General features: G+C 44.8%; 1 protein-coding gene and 1 non-coding gene across 5 annotated transcripts in view; both read left to right on the forward strand.

Moving 5' to 3' along the window:
* The first annotated feature begins 28 nt into the window (after window positions 1–28).
* Window positions 29–21,016, forward strand: part of Elf1 (E74 like ETS transcription factor 1) — a 104,040-nt gene continuing 83,052 nt past the window's right edge. For 3 of the 4 annotated variants that reach the window (XM_076545439.1, XM_076545440.1, XM_076545438.1), the window contains exon 1: window positions 29–404. The gene's annotated coding sequence lies outside the window, so the exon portion shown is untranslated. The remainder of the gene's footprint in view (window positions 405–21,016) is intronic. The other variant, XM_076545437.1, reaches the window with a different exon arrangement.
* On the forward strand, window positions 435–506 carry Trnae-uuc (transfer RNA glutamic acid (anticodon UUC)). The gene has a single exon. It is a non-coding gene; the product is annotated as a tRNA-Glu (tRNA).

Below are 21,016 nucleotides of genomic sequence, written 5' to 3' on the forward strand. Positions count from 1 at the left end.
GCCCGCCCCTCCCACGCCGCGCGCAGCTGTTCCCACAGACGGCGCCGCCCTCGGCTCTGCCCGCTAGCCCGGCTCGCGCTGTGACCGGACTGCAGCCCGGGACCTGAGAGGGCAGAGAGAGAGAGAGAGAGAGAAAGGCGCAGCCGCCGGGTCCGGGGTCCGGGGTCCGGGAACCGCACCGGGCTTGCTGGGCTTCGCCTCCAAACTTTCCAGTCCAGGCGCGCCGCTGGCCCGCGCCCGTCCCCCCCCCCCCCACCTCGTCCCCGCCACGCCCGCGCGCTCCGCTCGTCCGTCGGGCTCGTCCCCGCGCGTGGGACCGCAGCGGCCGCGGGGGGCGGCTTCGCCGGGCGGGAGCTGTGCACGGCGGCGGCCGAGGCGGCGGCAGCGGGGCTGACGCTAGTCAGGTGGGTAACGGCGGTGCTCTTCGCAGCACTTCCCATATGGTCTAGCGGTTAGGATTCCTGGTTTTCACCCAGGCGGCCCGGGTTCGACTCCCGGTATGGGAACAGTGTAAGTTTTTTCTTATTTATTGCCTGGTTGGAGTTTGGAGGAACGGATGAGCTTTTCTAGGGGGATCCGGCTAACTTTGTGTGTCGGTGTGGGGTGAGTTTGGGAAGGAACCGTGGAGTCGATCGTGGGGCGGCGGCGGGCAGCTGGTTTGCGCCGAGTTGCGCTCGGGTCCCGTCCCCCCCCCCCCCCCCCTTCCTCCGCGCCCGGGTCGGTGCGGGAGGAGTCTCGCTGTCCCCGAGGCTGTTCCCCGCCCTCAGCCCGTACTTTTCCAGGCGCTCGGGAGGTGATGATTAACTCGGGCCTCGCCTTATCTCCCCCCCCCCCGCCCCGCCCCCGGGTGCCCCCTGGGCCCACACCCTGCTCGGCTGCCCCCTTCGGACTCACTCCGCCGGCCGGGGCGTGCCCGCCCGCCGTGCTCCACTTACTGTCAACAGTGACTCCAGACCCCCCTCGGCTCGCCGGCCCCCGCCGCTCCCTATCGCCGGCCCCCGCCGCTCCTTATCGCCTGCCCGGCCTTGGGATTCCCCCCCCACTGCGTGCACCCGAGCCGGGTCCTCCGCTTCCCCGCTAAGCACCCCGGCCTCAGGATGAGGCCATTGCAGAAAGTCTCTCTTCCCTCCTCGTCACTCTCCTTTTTTCCCTCTTCAAACGCACCACAAGCTGCGGAGAAGAGAAATGCCACTGTGATGAGATGTCTTTAAAGAACAGACTCCACTTTCCGGGAGGCTCTTGGGAGCGTCACTGATTAAAAAAAAAAAAATCATGGGGTGGAGGTGGAGCTTTGGAAGACAGAAAAATTAGCCCGGAGACCGGGGAGGGGATGTTAAAACAAAGTTGCACTGTACTTTTAAATATAGAAGCCCTGTGTTTATTACAAAGAAGGGGCCCAGCTGTGTCAGCAGCCCGAGAGCTGAAAAAACGAAACAAAAGCGTTATCTTAAATGCAAGTTGAAATTAGAAAATTGGGGCAGCTGCGGTGTTTAGTCTGTTGGGCCTTTGGGCACAAATAAGGAAAAACTGACTCCCGCGGATGCGTTTCTGGTCAGAGCCATTGCCAAGCAGAAGTTTTGGTTGTTGGTGTGGTCCCAGAATATTTTATACCCTTCACTGGCACAGCTGAGTTTGAAAATAACTGTTAATGTGATCTGTGTGATTAAGTAATCCTTAATTAGCCCTTCCTCGTAAAAATTAAGACTAGAACACCCCGATAGCAAACATTTAAAATCTTGTTAACTAGTCAAGCGGTTACCCATGTCAGGGTTAAACACACCCCCCCCCCCCCCCCCCCCGCAGATGTTTTGAGCTTCCTGATGTTCAGGCGATTCAGGTTTGTGGGCAGTGGGGGATAGAGTTACATTTTGGCTCCTGCGGTTAGCTGTGGGACAGTGTGGATGGAGGTCTTTGACCGTCGGTGTGTTACGGCTCTAGAGCCCTAAGTTCTGCGTTCTATTATCTTCATCGTCATTATCAAGCATGGTTTTGCCATGTGGCTCAAGATGGCCTAGAAGTCATTAGGAGCCCAGAGTCCTGGGATTGGTGATTCTCCTTTTGCCTTTCAAGCAGTGGGGTTACAGTCATATGCCTCAAGGCCTAGCTTAGATTCTTCTGGGGCTTGGGGTAAGGAGGGCAGGTTGAAACATCTTCTCATGTTGCCCAGCGTAGCCTCAGAATCTCTGTGGTGATGAGAATAACCTTGAACTCTTGATCTTCCTGTCTCTTCAGTGCTCAGATGACAGGTATGTGGCACCAGGTCTGACTAGATTTTTTTTTAAAAAAAAAAATGGTTAATTAAGATTTTTTTTTTGTGCATGTATGTTTTGCTTGCATGTGCACCATGTGTGCCTTGGTGCCTAGGGAGGTAGGAGAGTGTGTCAGATCCTCTGGAACTGAAGTGCTGGGGAATCGAACCCCATCTCTGCAGAGCAGTGAGTGCTCTAAATGTCCCTGCAGTTCCCTAGATTCTCCACAACATCAGTTTCACTGAGTTTAGGTAGATCTTGAATAGGTAACGGGAGTAGAACATTTTAAAACTTTCGTGTGTTGGATCATTAAGAACCGGGCACTAAAGACTGCATTCCAGGTTTGGAAGAAAACCCCTGTTTTGTTTAAGTTCTGCAAGGACTTGGCGGGCACTAAAACGCATGCTATCATAAACTGAATCGTAAAGGATTGCAGGAAGGCACACTAGCGTATCTGGGGCGAGGCAGGGTGACAGTACTCCTACCTGACATACAGACGTCCTCTGGCTAGCTCTGGGCCAGGTGGGATGGTCAGGCAGCTTCTGAGTTGTGGAATTGCTCCTGGAGCAGGAGGCGAGGTGGAGGATCGGCTCAGGGAGGGGCAGGAACGGAGAGCATTTGCCTCGCACCCTGAAGAACTGGTTGGATTTCTCCCAGTGGGTAATGTAAGTCATAAAGTCTGAGGTGTGGGGGAGCCGAGGACCAGGAGGCTAGCAGCAAGTCTGGTTGGCAGGCGCATGATCCCTGGAGGGAGATGGTGGCCGACCAAGAGGAAAGGCAGGGATTTCAAACTCGGTCGTTTTGACTAGGTTACAGGTTCTTCTCCCCCCCCCCCCCCATCAAGAAGTGACCTTTAGATCAGGAAAGTTTTAAAAACATTTTTGTCTCTTTGGTTTGTGGTGTTATTCTAAGATGGATTCTCTTTGTCATAGCCCAGGTTAGCAGATGTGTTCTGCCACACCCAGCTTTGTCCCTTTGAAAAGCTTGACTGTAGTTATGTTAGGTGAAAAAAGAAATCTTGCTTCAAAAGACTCAAGCAATATAGGAGCATGTAGAATAGTTTGCGCCTGTAGGTTTTAGGGTTAGGAGTTGAATATTTTCAAATTAATGAAATGGAAAAGCAATTAATTAGACTTGGAATGAGAAATAGGTTTAAATTATGAGAGTGATTTACAGTGAGTGTCCTTTGCCAGACCTTGATAATTCCTGAATAGTTGGGAAGATACAGTCATAAAATCCGTGAAGATTCTTGCTTCAGGTTGTGTGTTGTTGTTTGTTCTTTAGCTCTTAGTTCTTTGGGTCTTTTTGCTCTTTGGGGGGCCCCACCACCCAGCTCCCAAATAAATCACACATGGAGGCTTATTCTTAATTATAAACGCCCAGCCTTAGCTTGGCTTGTTTCTTGCCAGCTTTTCCCTTTCTCTATTTCTGCACACATTTCTTTCTTACTCTGTTGCTGGTTGTGTAGCTGGCTGGCCCCTCTGGCTACTTCTTTTTTTTCCCCAGATTTCTCCTTCTATATATTCTCTCTGCCTGCCAGCCCCGCCTACCCTTTCTCCTGTCCTGCTATTGACCATCCAGTTCTTTATTAGACCATCAGGTGTTTTAGACAGACAAAGTAACACAGCTTCACAGATTAAATAAATGCAACATAAACAAAAGTAACACACCTTAAAATAATATTCCCCAGCAATTGTGTCTTTTAAACCAAAGGCTATCGCCAGTGGTGCCTGAAACGTTCTTTCTAGACACTCATAGCTAATTCCCCCAGCAGTCTGTTTACCATTGCTACTGTCAGGTGCAGTCAGATGCCTGGAAGCTCAGTGAAGGGTGAGCACACCTGTGTTGATGCACCCACAAGACAGTAGGAGACAGGGTGAGTGAGTTAGGAGAATTCAGCGGCCTCCCACTGTCCCATGGCCTCGGCTGACCTCCCTCTTCACCTGCCCCTCTGCCATTTTACTACATTTCAGCTACCATTGGCTTTCTTGTTGATTCTTGAATGTGCTTCTGAATTGTCGTTCTTTTTTTTTTCCCCTGGTTTTTTGAGACAGGGTTTCTCTGTGTAGCCTTGGCTGTCCTAGAACCCGTTCTGTAGAACAGGCTGGCCTCGAACTCAGAGCTCTCCAGAGTGCTGGGATTAAAGGCATGCACCATCACCATACAAAACTTGTTTTTCTGCTTCCAACTCTCAACATCTCAGGTCCACCTTGCTTTCTCAGAGAGGTCTTTTTTTTCTGGTCACATTAGGTAGACTCTCTCTTTTCAGTTACCTTCTGGTTAATTAACCTTGTTTGTTCATTCTTTTTTCCTTGTTTGCTTTTTACTGTGGTTAATTTGTCTTTTTAAAATTAAAAAAAAATATTTATTCATATTTTCTCCCTCCCTCCCTCCCTCCCTCCCTCCCTCTTCAAAGGACAACTTATAGGACTCACTTCCCTTCCTTCACCATGTGGACCACCATGTGGGATCAGACTTGGGTTGTCACCATGGTAGCAGGTGCCTTTCAGCCATTTCACAGGCCCCTTTTAAAATTTTAAGCAAGATTGTTTTATGTGTATGAGCACCTTGTCTGTCTGCATGCATGTGTATCTCGAGGGTGCTGCATGTCCACAGAGGTCAGAAGAGGGCATGGAATTCCCTTGGAGCAGGTGTTAGGATGGTTGTAAGTCACCGCTGGGTGCTAGGAACTGAACCTGGGTCCTCTTGAGAGCAACACACGCTCTTAAGCCCAGAGCCATCTCTCATACCCCTGTCCCCCACAGTTTATTTTATCTTATTTCATCCGTGTAGTAGTTCTGTGAGGATGAGGACATTGCATACTGAGATCAGTTTATACCACCGAGTTGAAACCACATTCACTCACTCCTGATGCTCATGTACAATGGTACAGTCAGTTAGAACAGTTTGGCAGTTCCCCAAAATAGTAGATATAGGAGCCCCCAGAAGTGAAAATACATGCCTCAGTTACAACTTGCATGTAAATGTTCATAGCAAATGGCCCAAGGATCCATCAGATGTTAATGCATAACTGTGTAATGGAACACTAGCTGGCAGTTCCAAGGCATAGCATGATGGTCTATACCAAATATGAACGAGTTCAAGCATATTATACTAAGTGAAAGAAACTAGGTAGTGGTTTTTTTTATTTTTTATTTTTTGTTGTTCTGTTTTGTTTTGTTTTGTTTTTCAAGACAGGGTTTCTCTATGTAGCCCTAGCTGTCGTAGGACTCTTTCTGTAGACCAGGCTGACCTCGAACTCACAGAGATCTGCCTGCCTCTGCCTCCCCAGTGCTGGGACTAAAGGTGAGCACCACCACGCCTGGTGCCTTGTAAAACGAGGTATTAAAGACCACATTTTGCAGCCCCGTGTGGTGGTGACACATGCCTTTAATCCTAGCACTTGTGAGTTAGAGGCAGGCAGGTCTCTGTGGGTTCTAGGCCAGCCAGGCCCTGTTTTGTTGTGTTGTGAATTCCATTTGTATAAAATGCCCACAGTAGGCAGTTTTATGAAGAGATCAGTGTTTGCTCTGAAGTGGAGGAGAGACGGGAGAGAGGGTACCTCCTAATGCAGTTATATTTAAGGTACATGAAAGACTCTAAAACTAGATTTTATTGATGATTACATAACTCTGTAAATATACAGAAAAGCATGGAGTTGTATACTTTATTTCCTAAGTTGTTACATGCTGGCAACACTATTAAAAAAGATTGAAGCAAAAAAAAAAAAAGCCTATGGAATATTTTATCTCTACATATGCTTGCCATTTAGACATTACCTATTTTAAAATAACGATGAAAGAATTGATAAGTGAAAGTATTTCTAGGTTGTTCTAATAAATGCAGCACACGCTTTAAGTAATCCATGAACGTTGTCAAGTCTTCGAGTGAGTACAATGTGTAGTGTGAGGAAGGCTCAGACTAACCCCGAAAAGATCTCTAAGGTTCCCACCAGGGTCTGTGGGAGGCGGTGGAGGAAGCAGCCCTTGGGAAGGGCACTGAAGATAGCTAGGCCCTCATGATTCAGAGGGGGTGGGGGACCAGGCATGTGGAGGAAGCGGACAGGAGCAGAGCACGTTAACAGCGGCGAGCACATTTGGGCTGAAGTGTGGGTACAATAGGATAGGAGTAGGAAACCGGGCTGCAAGAGCAGATAGGGTCAGCGGGGAGTGAGGTCAGAGTTCTGGGAGTCCTGCTGCCTGCCTGCTGGCCACCCGGCTCAGCCCCTGGGGTTTCTAGCCCACACTTGTTGGAGGAACCCCACCACCTGCCTGTGGAGTTAGGCTTTGCCCTGTCTCCGAACTGTCAGCAGGGTGACCCCGCACTGGGGACTTGGACTTGCTTTTCCTTTCTCTCCAGACCTGGAGCAGTGCATGGCATCCGTGAGCGTCCAGGAAGCATTTGACTGTCTGAAAGCCAAGTTACATGAGAACAATTCATGCTGGGAATCTTCTGGAGATTTTGAGAAGTTCTGGGATTTGGGGCCAAGGGAATTGACTTTGCTAGGAAAATGAGTTTCTGGTAATATGAGCTAATGCAATGAATCGGATAGCCCTGTGCAGGGTCAACTGGAGAGCTGTGGCTGTGGTGTCCATCCACACCTTCCTCTCTCTGCTGTTTCTGCTCTCGCCCGCGCTTTCCCTGGACCACAGTCTGGGCCTGGCTTGCCGTGCAGCGACAAGCTGGTTTCTCTGCTTGCTTCTGGTCTCTCCCTGACTAAGTAGGGTGGTCACAGCCTAACAGAGAGCCCAGGTTCAAAGGCTGGGCTGCAGGGAATATTGAGACGTCAGAAAGTAAATACCCTGAAGAGAAAGGGGGAAATTAAGTGCATGTTTCGTCGTTCATAGAACAGGCAGTTTCTGCTCATAGTGGATCACATTGTTACTACACATCTCTGTATGTTTATGAGGTGAGTTGCTTTTTGAATACCACAAATTTGCTTCAGCAACCAAGTACAGACTAGGACACTGCCACCCTGTGGACATTTAATTTAGAACTAAGACCTCCAGAAACAAAAGGAAAGCCTCATTCATTTGAAATTAGCTATTTGATAACTGGCAACAGCTCTTGTATCTTGTGTACGTGGTCCAACTTATTAAATAGTAAGCTTAAAGTTTGTCTTCTGAGGCTTCTAAATAAAGGGAACCCAAATATAATAGGTTTAAAAAGGCTGCGAGGGCCAGCCATGGTGCCACATGTCTTTAAGCTCACCACTCAGAAGGCAGAGGCAGGTGGATTTCTGTGAGTTGAGGCCAGTCTGGTCAACATAGAGGGCTCTAGGCCAGCCAAAGCTACATAGTGAGACCCTGTCTTAAAATAACAAACAAGCGGGCGGTGATGGCGCACACCTGTAATCCCAGCACTCTGGAGGCAGAGGCAGGCGGATCTCTGTGAGTTCCAGGCTACCCTGGTCTACAGAGCTAGTCCAGGACAGGCTCCCAAAGCTACAGAGAAACCCTGTCTAGAAAAGCCAAAACCAACCAAACAAACAAAACAAAACTATAAAAAGGTTGTGAAGAAATTCAAGCATGCTGTTTAGAGTCTTTGCACCAGAAACTTAATAAGTTTGTGCTTTAATTTATTTTATTGGGTGTATGTTGTTTTTGTATTTTGAGACAGACAGGGTCTATCTATGTCTAGCCCAGGCTAGCCTGGAGCTCACTTTGTAGCCCTGGCTGGCCTTGGCTTTGAAGTAGTCCTACAGACTTAGCTTCCCGACTCTGGGACTATAGGTGAGAGCCACCGTCTTGCTCACATTTTGTTTTTTAAAAATACATTGTGGTGCCAGGCAGCCATGGAGGTGGTGGCACAAACTTTAATCCCAGCACTCGGAAACCAGAGGCAGGCAGATCTCTGTGAGTTCGAGGCCAGCCTGGTCTACAAAGTGAGTTCCAGGACAGCCAGAGCTGTTACACAGAGAAACCCTGTCTTGAAAAAAAATAAACAACAACAAAACACCGTGCTGTGTTTAAACTTGTACTGATTTTTTTTTTCTTGTTTTAAGATAGGCTCTCATTCTATAGTTCAGATACTGATTTATTTTCAAGTAATATTTTATAGTATATATGGAATTGCAATCTAGACCTTTTTTCCCCTTAAATGAATGTGGCTTCTTCCTATTTTTTTTTTTTTTTTTTGGTGTGGGTAAAAATTCTCCCTTGTTTTGGATGACCTTAATAGTACTTAACGTAAATGAGTTTGAATATTATATGTTATTTTTTAAAATAACAGTCTGCTTTCAAATAAAACCACGGCAAACTGAGTTAAAATAAAAATGAAATGGGATTGGAAAAGACTCACTTGCTTCTGCGGCTCAGGAAATGGCTCAGGCCTGGACTGTACAAAATAACTTTCTCAGCACATGAGCTGTTTACAGTGATCATGTCGTAAATTGCTTACATGCTTGAATTCCCTGAGGTGTCAGGATGGGTGGGGTATAGTCAATTGGTGTTGAAATTGTGTCACTACCTACTGAAGTTTGAATAAAGTTCGAGTGGGCTGGAGTGACGTTCTAGGCCAGTGATTGTTGAGTGTTCTGAAATCCACACTGATGAGGTTAGCTGAAGGATTCCTTGTAACCTTGTCCTATAAGGTACTTGGGACTGACTCGGCCTTCTGTTGTTCCTGGAGTAACTGCAATCTAAGTGTTAATAATTTTTGATATTTAAATATTTCTGACTCAGTTTTTCTGAAGTGTGGCAAGATGCTCATGGTAATAGGTTTAAATGCTCAGTTTTAACTGCACCAAAGTAACTGTGGGATTGTAGGTGATGTTTCACAATTTTTTTTTTTTTTTGGCCAGGTGCATATCTTCTATTTTACAGTCAATAAATAACTTTTGATTTCAAGTGAAGTAGCCTGTGTTTAAAATGTACAAATTTAAGTGAGTGAAGTCAACCAGCTTCCAAGGCAGATTTGTATCACTTGAGCTGTGCTAGAGACCACTGTGGGCAGCAGACCCAGAGAGATAAGTGTGGCCTGTGACCCTTTACTGCCATCCAAAAGGCAAAAGCAGGTGCTTACAGAGGTTTAAAAGGCATACTCTCATACGTATTTTAAATTTTTTGATTTTTAATTGTTCTGAGGGATGGGAAGGATATGCCTGCCATGCTTCATGTGTGGAGGTTAAAAGACAACTTTCTGGAGTCGAATCCCACAGACCTTTTTATGTGAGTTCTGAGGAGTGTGTGTGTGTGTGTGTGTGTGTGTGTGTGTGTGTGTGTGTGTGTGTTTGCTATTATGCTGTTAGAAATTGTAGATGACAATCTGTAAAACTCCAGTGTTTAGTTACCGTTTAAGCTAACACACTTGGGTTCTCTCTGCTTCTGTCTTTAGTCACACAGCACTGGCTGCAGCAGTGTGCCTTTTACTTTTCATAGCTCTCTTTTCATCCATGTAGATAATTAAAGGTTTTTTTCCTTTGAAAAGTAATTCTAGCATAGATAATTTGGAATTTTTGTAAGGAGATAATTATTTAGTAAAATTTAAATATGAATTTTAACATTTTTTTTAAAATATAAACTACCTACTATTAAGGAAATACCTTTTATTCTAATTCCCTTGTTTGTTTTTACATTTTTGTTTTATTTTGTGAGTGTACATGTTCCCGTGAGTGTGTAGGTCAGGTGACAGCTTTTGGGAGTCAGTGTTCTTCCAAACCCTGGGTCTCCAGGCTTGGGGATGAGAAAGTCACTTCCAGTCTCCGGCATCTCCATCTCCCTGGCCCTTAAGTAAATATCTTTGATTTAAAACGTTTTCATACTCTTGGATCCTCCAGGTGCTCCTAGCTGAGTGATTTTCGAGTTTAAGAAGTCTTTAAATTGTCTCAAACTTTTTATTCTTTTGGTTAAAAATCTCTTCCAGATTTGGAATCAGAGGCCAGGACATTTCTAATAACAGGATGTGTTCATTTATTGTTCTCTGAAGTTATTTGGATTCTATTTCCAGATTAAAAAAAACCATCTTTTACTTTTCAAGGCTGCAGTGTTGTTGCCGTTGCCAGCTTCCCCAGCATTATCAGGATATCTTGGTGCCGAGGGCGGCAGCGCACTGTTGAGTGGGAAGGACAGGGCCTTGGTGCTGTGTCCAGTGTGTAGTTACCAGAGCTGAAGTGGATGGAAGGGCCCGACAGGAAGGCCATGAGCTAAGGTTGATGGGGAAGGTGCCCCTTGATGGAGGGTGCTGTGAGAGGGTGTCCTGATGGGACGCAGGATATTGGCTTCACTAAGAACTCCAGGCAGCACTGGTGGTGGCCCGTCTGGGAATTTTTTGTTTTGTTTTTGTGTTTTCAAGACAAGGTTTCTCTGTGTAATTTTGGTGTCTGTCCTGGATCTCGCTCTGTAGACCAGGCTGGCTTCAAACTCACAGAGATCCACCTGGCTCTGCCTCCCGAGTGCTGGGATTAAAGGCGTGCACCACCTCTGCCTGGCCCTATCTGGGAATTTTAGAGATGACTAAGAATGTTGTGTTCCCAGTTTGTACCATTCACATGAACCATAATTTTATTGTCCTTTAAAATTGTTCATTGATGGACTTCATTTCTTTGCATTATCAATACTTACTAGAAACGTTCTTAGTTTATCAAGCATGTTTTTAGAGTGTGTTTAACCATGAAGTTATAGACAAAAGGCTTTTACTAAGTTTACATAAGAGGTAATTTGCTAGTGCACCCTCTCCAAGACAGCTACTATAAAACGGAAAGTAGCAGCTGTTGGTGAAATTTTGAGCTTTGTGTTTTGTTACTGAGAATGTATACTGATTTCCTCAAAAAGTGGATTATCTCATGGAGGTATTTATATGCCAATGTTTATGACAGCATTGGTGTAAATGACCCAACTGCCTGTCAGTCGATGAATGACTAGCCTGGGTTGTCTCCAGACCTTGTGGAGACCCTGTTTGGGGGAAGAAAAGATACACAGAGAGATCAGGATGCCAAATATCAGAACATACAAGGAATTGTAGGCCCTGTAGTTCGTGATGAGGGGTGACGTGATGAGGGGCGACCGACAATGACGGATACTGAGAAAGACCCGGTCTCAAAAATCAACAACAAAATAGGGAGTGCAGAAGTAGGATGGGGGGGGGGGTGGAGCAAGGAAAAAAATGTGTGCTCTTTTTTGTTCTTTTTTCTAGCCTTTAAATACAAATTACTTACATTGTAAAATTTACTTATTTTTATTTTATCTGCATTGATGTTTTGCCATGGGTATAAGGTCCTTTGAAACTGGAATTGCAGAAAGTTGTGAGCTGCCATGTGGGTGCTGGGAATTGAACCCACGTCCTCTGGCAGAACAGCCAGTGCTCTTACCCCTGAGTCATCTCTCCAGCCCACAAGTGACCTACTTAACCCATACTTGAGTGCTGAAAAGATGAAGTTATATTTGTCAAGGTGATATGTTGATCACCCCTGTGGCCTGTTGACTTGGCAACATGTAAGGAAAGGGTAACTTTAAGCGATTCAGATAATTGAACACTAATGACTTTTACATTTATATGTCATATCAGTTTGAAGCCCTAGAAATGGATAGATTTGCCCAGGGAGAGTCTGGAACTAAGTGTTGAGTGTCCAGGAGACCTGGCAAGAAAAACTGAGAAAGAACCTAGACCACTGTTGTAGTAATACAAGACGGTTCTCCAAGTGTTGGCTGCTTTTAACTTTGGGAAGCTATTGCTATAGTTAGAAGATGACCTTGAACTCATGATCCTACTACTTCTACCCCATAAATTCAGAGCTTACAGTGGGTGCCACCATGCTCAGCTTTCAAGGCCATCCTAGAATTCAGAAAACCTTGTCTTACCCCCTTCACACACAGAGAGGTGAAACTAGCTTGACCCCTCTCCCTGGTTATGAGTGGTGTGTGTTCCGTTGGGCACGTCCCTCACCTCTCTGCATCCTGAGGAGCTTCCTCAGACCCCATTGCCTTTGGACTACTGTAATCTCTCTGCTAATAACCCTCCTTCTCAGGCTCTGTATCAGAATGTCCCATCATTACTCAGGTCAGTGGTCATCAGAGGCTGTTGCTATCTCTGAGGTAGACTCTCTTGGTCACTTTCTGGGTCACTCTATTAACTTTCTTCTTGTATGGACAAGGGGCCATGCCTGAATGGTTCATCACAGTCTACAGGTAAACTGATGTGTTTTGAAACAGTGTATGGTACAGAGTTGATGCTTAGTTACTGGATAACAAATACAGATCAAAATCTGACTAAACAAAGCATACTATTGCTGACTTTCGTTGATCATTAATTTCACCACTCAGAGATCATACTTGTATAAATGCTGACTCCGCAGTCACCTATACCATTTTAATATCTATGTCACCTGAATTTATCACCTTTTCATATCTATGCCACTTTATATAGACAGTCACTCTTTTGGTGTTTACATGTATGTAGTCTCTCTGTGTGTATAGACTGTCAATATTGTGTCATCTTTTTTTTTATCTTAGTATTTTTTAAAGGATTCTTTAAAAAATTAGTTTTATTATTTTTTCTGTGTGTGTGTGTGTGTGCGTGTGCGCGCGTGCGCCCGTGCGCGCGCGCGTGCGTGCGTGCGTGTGTGTGTGTGTGTGTGTGTGTGTGTGTGTGAGAGAGAGAGAGAGAGGAGAGAGAGAGAGAGAGAGAGAGAGCGAGCTAGTGTGGTTGCCCTCTAAGGCCAGAGGTGTTGGCCCTGTGGATCTGGAATGTGGCTGGGAACCGCCAGACTCTGGCACTCTGGAAGGGCAGCACATGCTCTTAACCACTCTCCAGCCCACTCTACCTTGTTTTTTGAGACAGGGTCTCCTACTGAGGCTGGAGCTTATTGATTCAGTTAGATTGGCCTAACTAAGCCTTTCTCCTCCCAGCCTATCAGTACTGGGGTTACAGATGCATAGATGCATCTGGCATTCTCTTACGTGGAAACTGGTGTCTGATAAGGTCCTTATGCTTGGATAGGGACACTTCACCAACCACTTTATCTCCCCACCCCAAGACAGTCATGTTTAATAACTGAATAATAATGAGACATTCCATATAATGGGACATAATTTTTAATAGTTCCTGATTGATACAACAGTTGTTTGTAAATGTTTTATTACTTTGAACAATGCCATGAATCTTTCTATATCTTTGTGTATATATTTTGTTAGAGTTTCTAGGATTGAAACTGTTGGTAACACACAAACACTTTGGGGTATTTTGACTGTGAAGTTGCCTTCTGGAATGATATTCTTTGCTCTTCTTGAGAGAATGAGAGCATTTGTTTCTCTCTTGCCCTCTGTGATCATTTGACTTTCTGCTAATTTAGTGGGTGAAACATGGTATTGTTCTTGTGTACTCACTCTGAGACTGTCGGAATGAGGATCTTGTGCTTGGCCGCATTTCTTGTGGGAAGTGTATTCATGTCCTATACTTTCTTTTTTTATTAAGATAATTTTATTTGATGAATTGGTTTTTAAAGTTCTGATTTTATTATGAAAAATTTTTAACATATAGCCAAGTGGAAATTGTATGAGCACTCATATGCCTACCTTCTGGAGTTTATCATTAATATTTTAGGATATGTGCTTATCGTACTTTTAATTGCATTTATTTATTTGTCGACTGTGGGTTGGAGGGTGGCGCTGGACACTGAATTCAGGTCCACACTCCTAGCCAGTGAGCTGTCTTCCCAGCTCACTGCCTTTTCTCCTTACCATCTGGCCTTTTGAGACAATCTTCTTCAATAGTCTAGGTTGGCCTAGAATTCACTGTGTAATCCAGGTGAGCCTCACAGTTGCTGCAATCCTCCTGCCTCAGCCTCTTCAGTGCTGGGATTACAGGTGTGTGTTGCTATGCCAGGTTTATGCAATGCTAGGTACCAAACCCATAGCATTGTGAATGGTAGGTAAAGACTTTATCTATTAAGATGCCTACCCCTCAGCCCTAGGATTTGTTTTATTTATTTTGGGTTTTTTTTTAAGATTTATTTTTATTCATTTATTTGTTTTGTTTTTCAAGACAGTGTTTCACTGTGTAGCCCTGGCTGTCCTGGAACTTACTCTGTAGACCAGGCTGGCCTCGAACTCAGAGATCCGCCTGACTCTGCCTCCTGAGTGCTGGGATTAAAGGCGTGCGCCCTGAGCGCTGGCTCTTTCTTTTTCTTTCTCTTTCTTTCTTTCTTTCTTTCTTTCTTTCTTTCTTTCTTTCTTTCTTTCTTTCTTTCTTTCTTTCTTCCTTTCTGTCTGTCTGTCTGTCTGTCTGTCTGTCTGTCTGTCTTGTCTTGTCTTGTCTTGTCTTGTCTTGTCTTGTCTTGTCTTTTTTTTTTTTTTTTAACTTAATGTGTGTGAGTGGCTTTGCTGCACCACACATGTGCCTGGTGCCTGCAGAGACCAGAAGAGGGGGTTGAATCCTCTGGAACTAGAGTTACAGCCGATTATAAGCTGCCATGTGGGTGCTGGGAACCCAACCTGGGTCCTCCGCAAGAGCAGTCAGTGCCTTTAACCATGGAGCCACATCTCTAATACCTAGTTTTTAGTTTTTGAAGTACAGAGTTTGCCGATTTTAGACGGATGTATAAGCTACTTGAAATACATGTATTTAAGACTTTGTTGTTGTTGTTGTTTATTCCCCTTTGGTTTAGCTTAGGTTAAGATATTTGCACAGGCCTTTAGTACCAGCACTCCAGAGGCAGAGCTATGCCGATCTCTGTGAGTTTGAGGCCAGCCTGGTCTACAGAGCAAGTTCCAGGACAGCCAGGGCTACACAGAGAAACCCTGTCTTGGAAAACCCAACAAAGGTATTTGTAAGATTTTATACAGTCAAATGTCATTCCTTTACTTTTTTTTTCTGCTTTTAATATATCTAGAAAGATATTCCTTACCAATTAGTGTATAAATGTTGATTTGTGTTTTCTTATGGTGCTTTTGTTTTTAACATTTATGTCTAATTGTGATAGAGAAATATTAAAAATATTAGCATGAGTGTGAAATTGTTGGCTATATATATATATTTAAAGACTTCTCTGTACTTCCACACTTCTGATGGACTTCGGCAGAATCTCGAAGGATGAGGACTAAAGGTGGTGCAGACATGATAGCAGAGGCAGAAAGGGACGTGAGTTCTGGGAACTTCTTCATTATGTTATAACTGTCAATACTAAATCCTTGTAGCAGATTATTCTTGCATATTTTCCTATGTCTTCATTTATTTGTTATTCAAAGACTTGTTTTTGACTGGACTGAGACTTAGAAGTAGAAGAGCTCAGCAAGGACAGCTGACATCTCTTGGCAATCTGTTCTTGGTGGTTTTCTTTGGCTTCCTTCATTTTCTTGGCCACGAGTTTAGCATATTCTGCAGCCTCCTCATTTTTCTTGGTGTGTTGTTTTTTCAGAGCAATATGTCAGCATTTGTGTTGTAGGACATGTTGTCTTAGGGTTTCTATTTTTGTGCAGACACCATGACCATGGCAACTCTTACAAAGGAAAATGTTTAACTGGAGGTGGCTTATAGTTCAGAAGTTTAATCTGTTATCATCATGGTGGGAAAGAAACGTGGTGGCCCACAGGCAGACACGGTGCTGGACAAGGAGCTGAGATTTCCACATCTGGATCAGCAGGCAGCAGGAAAAGAGAATGAGACACGCTGGGCCTGACTTGAGCTTCTGAGATCTCAGACCCTGCCCTCAGTGACACACTTCCTTCAACAACACCACACCTACTCCAATAGTGCCAAAAAGGCCAAAAAGGCCACATCTCCCAATAGTGCCAGTCCCTATGGGCCTGTGGGGCCATTTTCATTCAAACCACTACACATGTGAATCTTGGGTGCTTTGGCTCTCTTTAAGGACTTTCTGATAGCATATTGGCAGACATCATCATCTTTAGAGAGATTGAAAAGCTTTTGGATTCTGCTAGCTCTTTTGGGCCCCAGCTGCCAACAGTAATATCACACCCTAGTATCTGTTGGTCCCAGCATATCCTTCTTCCCCCCAAAACAATAACACTTAGATTAACATCCACAATGCAAACTCAAACAGACTTGTACTTCAGTTCTCCTTGGTCTATAACAGTGGATCTCAGCCTTCCTAATGCCGTGACTCTTTAATACAGTTCCTCGTACTGTGGTGATGCCCAACTATAAAATTATTTAATTCTTACTTCATAACAGTAATTTTTACTACCATTATGAATTGTATTATAAGTATCTGATATGCAGAATATATGACCCCCAAAAGGGTCATGACCCACAGGTTGAAAACCTCTGTTCTATAACAGTGGCCCTCACTCAACAACAGGCACACTCTGCCCCAGATCAAGATACTTTGCTTCATAGGAAAACAGTGTTTGTGGTTCTACCATTGATTCAGACCACATAACCCTCCTGCTCTCCACCCGGAGCACCAACAACTACTTCTGTGGCCATGCGCTTCTCGTAGAAAGAATGAAGCTTGCGTTCACTGTTCACTTCAGTGAGTTGATGACAGCCAGTGGCTAGAGAAAGAGATACTCAGCTTCACTGCAACACAGCCAACCACCTAGAAGGTGCCACAGAAGAGGACAGCGGCCCTTAAATACGGGAAGGCCTCCTGAGGTTGTGTAAACTAAATTCTAAAGTTCAAACTCATGCTGGTGAGAAGGCTCAGTGGATAGCAGCCCTTACGTGTATCCTAGTTAGGTCTCTCTTGCTGTGAAGAACACCATTACCAAAAGCAACTTGAGGAGGAAAAGGTTTATTTGAACGGTACTTCCACATCACAGTTCATCTTGAAGGGAATTTGAGGCTGGAACTGAAGCAGAGGTCATGGGGGAACACTGCCTATTGGCTTATTCCTCTTGGCTTGTTCAATTTGTTTTCTTATACAACCCAGGTCCACCTGCTGAGGGGTGGTACCACCCACAGTGGGCTGGGAACTTCTACATCAATCATCTGTCAAAAAAAATGTACCATAGGCTTGCCCACAGGCAGTCTGATGGAGCATTTTCTTAGCTGAAGTTCGTTCTTACCAAATAATGATGGTTTGTATCATGTTGCCAAAAAACTAACCAGGGACAGTGTACAGGTCTGAAAACTAGTGTTCATTCCCAGGGATCCACAGTGGAAGGAGAGACCTGACTCAGAAAGTTGTTCTTGAATCCCCTGCCCCACATGCATGTGTGCCATGGTATGTGACACATCACACACACACACACACACACACACACACACACACACACACACACACTTTTTTTTTTAATTGAAAATATTTTTGAGGGTTTTAAAATTTTGAGATGTTACAGAAAGGTCAGAGATTTTGGCTTGATAATGGGCTTTTTAAATCAGGGTTTATATTTTCTAACCATGTGACTATAGACAAATCATAATGTATTTAGTTATTTTTGTGGGTGTGTGGGCCACGGCATAGGACAAGTCATAATTTTTGAGCAGCTAGATAATAATCACATATTTGTGTTGCTTGACTAAGTAATCCCGTTTGGGCCAACTTAGCTGGGACTAGACACATATTCTAGGGTGGCGTTACACACATCACTAACCCTTTCTCCATGAGGTATTCCTAGTTCAATAGCGACAGAAGTGGCTGCAGCAGCGAGAGAAGGCAGTCCACATACGGAGTTCCAGGACAGCCAGGGCTGCATAGAGATATGCCATCTCAAAACGATGGGTAGGGAGGGCAAGGAGGAGGAGAGGGAAGGAAAGGAGGAGAGATGAAAAGAGAGGAAGGGGGCGCTCCCACACACCTGACTCGGAGCCTCGCCTTGTTAACTTGGTTATCCCAACTGCATGATGAGGTTGAGTTCATCTTTCTGGCCTTTCTTATGGAGACAGAAGCTTGGACTGTCACTCAGGTTGGCCTTGAACTTGAGGCAGTGTTATTACCTCCGCCTCCTCAGTGTTGGAATTGTAGGTCTGAGCTACCACACCCTGCTATGATTCTGCTTCTTGATTAAAAGACAGGCAAAGTCATGTTGTGAATACAGAAAAATGAACAAAGCTGATTTACAACAGGAAGCGAAAGATTTAACTGTGGACATCTAGCAGAAAAACTCCCTAGGCAGTGAGAACAGCTTGTTCAAAGACTTAAGTCAGAAGAATGCCTGGTGTGTTCATGGGACAGCAAGGAGGGGTCAGGGAACAGGCAGGGAGTACTCAGATAAGATCACAGAGGCATATTGGGGTAAGAGCTTTCAGTCTCGGTCAGAAACTAATAAGGACTTTAATTGTGTGTGAAAGGAAGAACCGTGGAACGATTTTGAAGTCAGAGTGGTATGATCTGATTTATCTTTTATATGCACTACACTGACTGTCCTTTTGAGACTAGATTAAGGAAGCAGAGCTGAAGGCATTGGTAATTGGACCAAATGATAGATGGGCACAACCTCATACTCCAGTATGCAATCTGGGAAATATGAGCACCTGTTAATGCTGTTCTTAAGGACATCTCAAGCTATTCTAACAGAGATCATGACAAATCCTCTCCCAAGTCATGAGTAACTCAGAGATCCTTTCAGGAATATTCTAGAGAAGAAGAGTTCAATGATCTATTCAAAGTTGTTGCTGAAACAGCCAAATCTTAGATGTTCTGAAGCTAATGAGCCTCTCAGTCACCAACAGTTTTCATGTACAGTGTTCTGTTTAGGGTAAAGAAATATTCTAGCGTAGGAGGCTAGCATGGCTTCCTGCAGACAGGCATGCCTTAGTGTTATATTGCTGTGAAGAGACACCATGACCATGGCAACTCTTTTTTTTTTTAATTAAAATTTTTTTCATTCATTTTACATACCAACCATAGATACCCCTCTCATTTCTCCTCCTGCTCCCCGCCCTGCCTTCCTCTTACCCCCTCCTGCAAAAGGGTAAGTCTTCCCATGGGGGGACAGCAAAGCCTGGTACATTCAGTTGAGTCAGGACCAAGCCCCTACCCTCTACAAGCAAGGTATCCGGCCATAGGCAATGGGATCCAGAAAGCCAGCTCATGCACCAGGGATAGATCCTGATCACACTGCCAGGGGCCTCTCAAACAGACCCAGCCACACAACTGTCTCCCGTATGCAGAAGGTCTAGTCTGGTCCCATGCAGGTTCCACAGCTGTTGGTCTAAAGTTTGTGAGTTCCTATGAGCTTTGTTCAGTTGTCTCTGTAGATTTCCCCATCATAATCTTGACTCCCTTTGCTCATGTAATCCCTCTTCCCTCTCTTCGACTGGCCTCCAGGAGCTCGGCCTGGTGCTTGGTTGTGGATCTCTGCATCTGCTTCCATCAGTTACTGGAAGAAGGCTCTATGATGACAGTTAGGGTACTCATCAGATTACCAAGATAGGCCAGTTCAGGCACCCTCTCCACTATTGCTAGTAGTCTAATCTGGGGTTGTCCTTTTGGATTCTGGGGAATTTGTCTAGCCCTAGGTTTCTCCCTTACCCCATAATGTCTCCCTCTATCAAGGTATCTCTTTTATTGCTCTTCCACTCTGTCCCTCCCCCAGCTCATCCATCCCGTTCACTCATGTTCTCATCCCTCATCCCCTACCTTCTATTGCCCCCCGCACCATCCCCAGTTCACTCATGGAGATCTCATCTATTTCCCCTTCCTAGTGCAATCCATGTGTCCCTCTAAGGGTCCTCCTTGTTAGGTAGCTTTTCTGGAGCCATGGGTTGTAGTCTGATTATCCTTTGCTTTACATCTAGTATCCATTTATGAGTGAGTACATACCATGTTTGTCTTTCTGAGTCTGAGTTACCTCACTCAGGATGATATTTTCTGGTTCCATCCATTTGCCTGCAAATTTCATGATGTCATTGTCTTTTATAGCTGAGTAGTACTCCATTGTGTATATGTGCCACATTTTCTTTTTCCACTGGTTGAGGGATATCTAGGTTGTTTCCAGGTTCTGGCTATTATGAATAATGCTGCTATGAACATAGTTGAGCAAGTGTCCTTGTGGTGTGATTGAGCATCCCTTGGGTATATGCCCAAGAGTGGTATCCTTGGGTCTTGAGGTAGATTGATTCCCAATTTTCTGAGAAGTCAGACTATGACAACTCTTATAAAGGAAAGCATTTAGTTGGGGCTGGCTTACAGTTTCAGAGATTCAGTCTATTATCTTCATGGCAGGGAGCATGGTAGCGCATAAGCAGATATGATGCTGGAGGAGCTGAGAGTTCTGTATCTGGATCTACAGGCAGCAGGTGAGAGAGACACTGGGTCTGGTTTGAGTGTTTGAAACCCCAAAGCCCACTCCCAGTGATCACTTCCTCCAAAAAAGCCAAACCTCCCAATAGTGTCACTCCCTGGTGATCAATCATTCAAATCTATGAACCCATGGACTGTTCTTATTCAAACCACTACAGTATTTGAATTTGCTGTCAGCGTCCCAGATTCCTCTGTACCTCTCATGGAGTGTCTCATGGGCAACAATAAGAGACCAGTTTTCTTGCTGCTCTGTCACTGCCAAGCTCTCTAACTTTATAACTTTCCAGAGTTGTTGCTCTATTACCTGCAAAATGGGGGAATGCCTGCTTAGGTCCCACATAATGTAGAGTTTACAAAGAGGATAAAATATACAGGCTCAGAGAAAAGAACGAATTTATAGACTTTAGTGTGGTAGATTAAAATAAGGAAAATGGAGGACTTGGCATGTTCCCAAGATCTGTTTCCACAAAGTAATTACGTCTAAAATGCCTTTAAAATTGATTAAGATAGGGCATCTCCATGTAGTCTAGGCAGGCCTCAAATTTGCAGTCTTTCTACCTCCCCAGTGCTGGAGCTACAGGTGCTCACACCTGGTTGCTTTTATGTTTTACAGTTTCTTTGTGCC

The sequence above is a fragment of the Peromyscus maniculatus genome, chromosome 9 (genome assembly GCF_049852395.1).
Source record: "Peromyscus maniculatus bairdii isolate BWxNUB_F1_BW_parent chromosome 9, HU_Pman_BW_mat_3.1, whole genome shotgun sequence".
Taxonomy (NCBI): Eukaryota; Metazoa; Chordata; class Mammalia; order Rodentia; family Cricetidae; genus Peromyscus; species Peromyscus maniculatus.